The sequence below is a fragment of the Parambassis ranga genome, chromosome 7, assembly GCF_900634625.1.
Source record: "Parambassis ranga chromosome 7, fParRan2.1, whole genome shotgun sequence".
NCBI classification, from domain to species: Eukaryota; Metazoa; Chordata; class Actinopteri; family Ambassidae; genus Parambassis; species Parambassis ranga.
The window spans coordinates 12,579,393-12,586,640 of NC_041028.1; positions in this window are offsets into that span (position 1 = coordinate 12,579,393).

Here is a 7,248-nt window from a genome sequence, read left to right on the forward strand (position 1 = left end):
CTCCTAACGTCGTGCGTAATGTGTGAGGACCGCTCTGCTTATGACACGCACCGTCTCTTATCACTTGGTTTACTGATTTTTGGGGTCATTCGCTTTTGGAGTAGTAGATGCTTTACATGCTGTAGCTGTGATTTAAACTGTCAGCATACAGTTAATACATGTTTTATACAGAAGGATTCTTAATATTTCCTGTAATTACATTAAGTGCCCCACCTCCACAAACATGTGTAGATCCATTAGATTAAACATTTGATGGCAACACTTGAAGAGAGGATGAGGTCATGAGATGTCACTGTTGAAGGTTAAAGGTTAAAAATAAGAATACAGTAACAATTCATTGTGTCTGAAACAGCAGCTATTATTCAGGAACAATAATCTCAATCCACCTGAACATGAAGGAGTCTGGACCCCTGCTGTGCTGTTGCTCCACACTGCAACCAGTTGTTAATTCAGATGTCATTTATCAACCTGTCATTTATTAAGAGCCTACTGTGCATCTGGTAAATCAGTGTGCTTTGCATGAGACTATAACTCTCATTGACATCTATGTGGGGCCCATATTTGCTCTGCAGCTCCTTCGGCCATTGCAAACATCCAACAACAGTGAAGATGTTTTGTATTCAGGAACATGTGAAAGCAGCGTCTTTAACCCACAACATTACATTAAAATCCTTAGTGTTTTTTCTGCATGGATGGATGAAGGCACAGTGGGTGATGTAGGCTATTGCATTGGTGACTCATAGAAACCTTCTGTGCTGTACGCCCTCTTTGGCTTTCATGCACAAGTGTTCTGTTGAAATGCAAATATGCATACAGGAAAATCAATTCCTGTCACGCTTCACTGGGTCTCCTTCAGTTTCTTACAGGGTACGCAAAAATGAACATATGGGGAGGATTTTTTAGAGCATGAACTAATACTACGGGATATGCCTCTCACTTTACTATCCCTTCAGGTGATTACTAATGTATGGGATGTAATGGCTACATGCCGATTCTAAAAATTGATTCAGGGTATCAATGGATTATTTACAAGTGAACAGAAAAATCTGTCATTCCAGCAGCTGTGAAGGCCTTTCTCCACATGGTGGCGGTCATATTCCACATTCACACCTATCACAACCACAAGGTTAGAAATATGCTCCAGGTACATAAACACATAAACTGTCATCACCATCGACAACAAGACTCCTAAAAGAATTATCATTAGCTTAGCAGCTACATTCTCACCATATAATTACACATAGTTTCTGGTAATTTGAAGCACAATCAGTCACTTTGATATCTTATAACTTTGTTATCAGTTTTTCCAGTTATTAGAGAGTGAGCAGCACCTCACCTTCTCTTCACCACTTATTTAATTCTTATTTAAGTTGTCATATTCCTTCATACTGAAATTAGAAATGAGTGAAGATAAAATCATCATTTGCTGGACTTTAAGATTTAAACATGCATGTTTTAACCAAACAAAGAACTATTAGAATGAATTATTTTGTCATACATTTACATATTTATTATGTATTTTTTACATTCTTCAAAATAAAGCCTTAGCTGCAGTACACGTTTCCTTGCTGTCCTATTTTTTTAAGACAGGCTATACAACAATTATGTTAGAAAAACACTAATCCACAATATAATCTCATTTTTAAATGTTACAAGCAAATACTCTGAGGGTTTGCATGCATCCTGGTCACTTAAAAGTCACTAAGTGGGTGAGACCACATCATTGGTTCACGTTTTCATCAATTCATTTGTTTATCCATGCTTGTTAGATGTTTGGCTCAGCTAGCATTTGTTTTGGCTTACATTTGGCTGAAAATCATGTACTATCAGTTTATGGTTAATATTTATTGCTAAGTTAACTGTGTATTGGTTTAGTTTAGTTTGCACACTGCACAATGTGTAGCCATGTTATTTAATTTTTAGTAAGTGGGAAATAATCATTGTTTGTTTGTTTGTTTATCTACAGATCTATATTGTACAAGTCAGTGAAGTTTCATCATGTTTCCCGTGGAGGTGTGGCCCCAGGCAGAATGGTATGATCTGAATTAGTCCCTGAGGATGAGGAGGCCTTATGGCTATTGGGAAGAATGGTTGGCGGAGTTTAGCTGTGGCCACAGGGTCATAAGTTAAGCTCAGTAAAGAGAAACAGGAAACAATAAAGAGAATTCAGGCCATTATACACACTGCATAAATGTCCAGGGTGTGGGTTTGCAGTCTTTCCAGCATTTATTGCATCAGAGTTAAAACTCCTCAGAAACATTAGGAGTCTGAAGACACCAGGCGTGATGCAAATGCATTTAGTGACTTTAACATGTGTTAAAACAATGGTTAGTGTTTAGTCCCAACCACAGTAATTTGTGAAAGCAGCAGCAATATATGATGTCTTTGCTGACTCATGTTGGATGAGTTCAATTGTGCATTCCTGAATGGCCCTGCATCACCGCTGTAGACCGGTGTGCTGAAACCTCTTCTCGTCAGCTTCTTACGCCAAATCTTTTACAGGATTTTCTCCTGTAGCTGTCTCAAGAAATCAGCATAGTAGGCCACAGTAATGGTGTGATATTTTTCCACATATGGTGCAACAGCAGTGCTTCCAAGAAAATGGAGACCATCGCTTTGTCTGTGGACCTCACTGATATGACATTGACTCTTAGCAGCCAGGGACTGTTTTCACTGTTTCAAATTTATTCCCTGTCGTTTTGGATGAGATGGACTCAAGTCTTATCCATGGTTACAAAATGCTGCTCAGGATTTCCTTCCAAATGAGAGAGGGTGACCTGACATTTGGAGTCTGATGAGGAAAATAAATTTTAAAGTCTACTCTCGCATATAAAGTGTCAGACCAAAAAAACAGGAACGGGATTTACAGATCAGTGAAAATCAAATGATGGCTTTTCATGTCCAGATTCAAATATATGAGAACCTGCCCCAAAGCTGCTGAAAGGTTTTTTTTATATTTAGTTTTTTATATCATGTCGAATTATGTGTACTGAATAACAACAGATGACTTTATAATGGTCACAATTCCTCATTTACGGGGATTAATAGAGTAAATTTAATTTGTGTGATGATGCTGAAAGAAAAAAAAACATGTTCAGTCCTGGTTCTCATCCAAAAGTGCCATTTTTCTCCTTTAATTGAAGAAGCCTGCTTTTCTGAACTTTAGGGCAACACTTTCCTGCTGATATAGATACAAAGGTCATCAAGTGTAAGTAAGTTAGGAAATGTAATCCACATGGCTGATAGTAACTCAGACAGACATGCTTTTTTTCAGCTTGCGTGTGACCTGCTGTAAATGTTAAAGCCGGACATATGGGGTCACAGTTACATGTGGTGTGTGTATGTTGTGTTGACTAGGTGTCATTGGCATCAGGCCACACACACATTGTATTCTCAAGTACTGCTCAGTTTGGGCCTCATCTGCCAGGCTACCTATTATGTCACACTTTCGTACCTCCTTGTTTCAAGGCTGCTATCTTCACTGAGGATTTGCACAAATCAGGCAAAGCCAAAAACACAGACAACATCATGGCACCTTCTGAGGCTATAGATGCAAATCAATTCACCATCTGAATTTCCTTAAGGAAATACAACATGTGTCCTAAACTGTTTTTCTTTTGGGGGCACACTGTACTGTTTGAGGCTTCCCAAAACTTTAGTGTTAGATTTAATGTTCAGCATCATATTTTCATTGGTGTGTAAACTCCTGCAACTACAAAATGTGGGCTTTATTATTATAACGGGTCCTGTTTCACACAGTCTGCTATGTTTCCACAGCAAACCAAACAAGCCTCCGGCATGTTTGTGGTAGCTAATGGCCAACACAGGTTCTTGCTTGGAATGAAAAAAATATAAAATAAAACAAAATACATCATAGAATGATGTATTTTGTTTTAGAAATTCTAGTCAGTAGTAAGCTACATCTGGGTGTAGATTTGTGAAAAACAAGTGTTAAATCTGACAGAACTATGCTGCCTAGAAAAAAAAATCATGACTTAAGGAACTCATACAAAAAAGCTTTGCTATAAAATACCCTATTGATGAGTGAAAGGGTGCATCATCTTTTATCAAAACCAATTAGGAATTTTGTGAATGGTCTCATTCCAATTTCAAGATGCAGGGCAGCTTTGAGTAAGGCAGTAAGGCTGCAGCTATTTATTCTGTCAAATAGACTGTCAGTCATCTCAAGGCTGTTTGGTCTAGAAGGGTTGATATCTAATGACAGAGACCTGGTTAGGCTGCATCTCCAGTCTTCCAATGGTCTTGAAGGTCAGTCTAAAACCAAAACCCTTATTTCAAAAACCCATATGTTAGGTGCAAGTGCAAAAGAGATGAGCAAATAGCAGGACACAGGTACACAGGCAAACTGGCAGTTGACAGAGCATGAACCTCATAAATACAAAGGACACTTGAGGATTGTGATCTCTTCAGAAAGTCAACTTTGAGTTTGTGGAGGAGTTCTAGTTGAGCAGAAGGTCCTCCAGAAAAGAGTAGATTGAAACTGAGACCTCATTCGGATGGCTGGAGACCAGGGGAGCTGAAGACAGGGACGGGTCAAGCAAGCACGGCCACTAAGGAGAACCACTCAAGCAGGAAAGATAGGCAGCTCTTACAGTGAATACAGAACCTGTCTGGGGTCTAGACAGGAGGCTGAGGGGACAGCAGTAGCCATACAGGGCAGGAGGCTGGCAGTGAGAGTGGAAGCCCTCAGTGTGGTTAGAGAAGCAAGATTGGCTGTGGGCATGGGCAGGAGCTGAGCCCACCCATTATTAGCTAGCTATCCAAAACGTGCATTTGGTGCTATATCACATTCATTCAGTCCTGCCTGGTACCACAATATAGCTGGATTACTGTTGTGCAGGATGCATGCTTCTGCTTCCCTTGTCGGAAATATGCCACTGCAATGACAACAGAAAGCAATGAGTCCTAACACCCTTTCATCGCACCATGTTGCATGAAAGAAAGAGGAATTTGATGATATTGGCTCATGACAAATCTATCAGAAATAATTTGAACATAAAAGTGAGTAAGCAGGCAGTGGTCAGTGGGCCTCAGTGGTCCTCAGTGGGCCTACTATGGCATAGTAACACATAACACCAACCAAGTTGCCCACCTGTTATTTCAACCAGCCCACCGGCCTGGCAAAGAAGGTGGCTGGAAGCAGAGGAAAGACCGCAGAGACTGGCAGGCTGAATAATGGGGTTCAAAGCAGGAGGCAAGACAAACAGAAGACAAAAGCAGTCAGATATCTGTGGGGTGCCAGCAAACAGGGAAGACAGCTGCTCCTCAGGCTTGATCTGGAAGCTCACCCTGGAGGGCCTGATCTGGAGTAGGCTGGATGTCAGGCGAGTGTGGGGGAGATGCTGGCCAATGCTGCAACAGTGGGCAGTTCTAACAATGGTAGTGAAGACTGGCAAGTTTTGAAATAACCAACAGATCAACAGGCAGTCTTCTACAACACAAGGTCAAAGGGTCCATCTCTTGGAAATGCAGACCTGTCATCTGACATGATCTTCCTTGATGCTTGTGCTGCCCTGTTAACACACAGAAATACAAGTTCAGTAGCTTACAGTACAATACAAAGACATAATTACTCACTTACACCTGTGCTGTTTGCAGGTTTGAATTGTGTGAGCATACAAGCATGGAGATGTTACAGTACAGCTGCTACTTCTAAATTAGAAGAAAATCGTCGTTCAGTGGAGTCACATTAATAACAATACTGAATATGCTTATTGAGCCCACAGTGCTCAAAACATTTGCTGCTCCTACATCATTTCACTAAACACAGCTTGGACATGAAAAGGACTTTTTGAAAACACTGCAAACTTTGACCCAAGTGAGGATTTTGATAAGTACAGAAAAATGAAAAATGTCCAAATGCGTCACACATCCACTGGTCGGCAGTTTTCAAACTCAGAAATAATGACTGACATTATGTTCTGGCAAAAAGTGAAGCAATAAAAATCATTTGTGACAGGACCAGGCAGTGGATTTTCCTTCAAAACTAAAAACAATAAAAGAAGAATTACTTTTTGACTGATTGAGGGGAATCAAAATGTGTGTGTGATTAAAGCGCTGCTGAGCTCAACACAGAAACACTCTTCATGCTCTTCTTCAGTTTAGGTGAAGGGTGCTTTGCTTTTTTAAACATCAGTACTACTTACTAAGAGGAGCATGATGAAAGCATATTACAAAAATCACAATAAAACCATGAAATAAAGGAGGAAGATCAAAAACAGCACATAAAAGTTTGGAAAGTTTTTTTTTCTTTATTTTGGAACCTCAACATTATTTCACAAGGATGTGGAATAGATAGGCTTTTGGCTCAAAATGATTATGTTTACACAAAAACAGAACGAAAGAACATGTTTTTAAGTGAATTATTGATCAATTAATATCTAGCTGATGGAATTGGATCAGTGCTAAAAGAGTATTGGATGTTTTTCCCTCACTGTATACAACATAATCAAACAATTCTAATTACATAACCACTAAATGAAATATAGTTAAATGACAGCAGTCTGTGGAGCTGTATTCTTTAGAATAATTTAACACGCCAAAATGTATAAAGCTGTCTGTGCTGTCACAGCACTCCTGACAGCTGTTGTGCTGTTGTGGATGAACATCAAAAAACCACAAAAGCAGACGTCTGGCATGGCATTTCTGCTTCATGGGATTGCATGAAAGTTACAAGAAGACAGAAAAATTATAACAGACGTTCAAAAAATAATGCTGAGGGATTGACAGGCCGCCAAAGTCAGTGCACCTATCATAGTCCTATGTGAGGCAGATGTCTCATCTGAAGAGAAGCCAGACAGACGGCTCCACAGGTAGGACTTGTTACATCCTTATTCTTTTGCTATGCTTTGCGTGATACCTTTGAGTGGGTATAAAGCAATAAAGAAATCACCGAACACTCAAGTGCAGGTGCACACTGTGCTTTGCTGCTCTTAGAACTATGAGGTATGAGAAGAATTGGACTTTCTGTTCCTTTTTTTTCTGAGAGTGGACAGTAGTGAGTGTTAAACTCAACAGCTTGTTGATCAAGCTCCTCATCTGTCCACTGCAGAGAATTTTTGTAAAGCGAGAATAAGAATTCAACAAAAACACTTGATACTTGATGACAACTGTATTTTCACAGTTTACCATGATGAAATAATCATCATCATTTTTACATGAACTGTTGTGGTCCAAAAACATACCATAATTTAGGACACTAAGGACATTACGTTCTGCTCACTGACC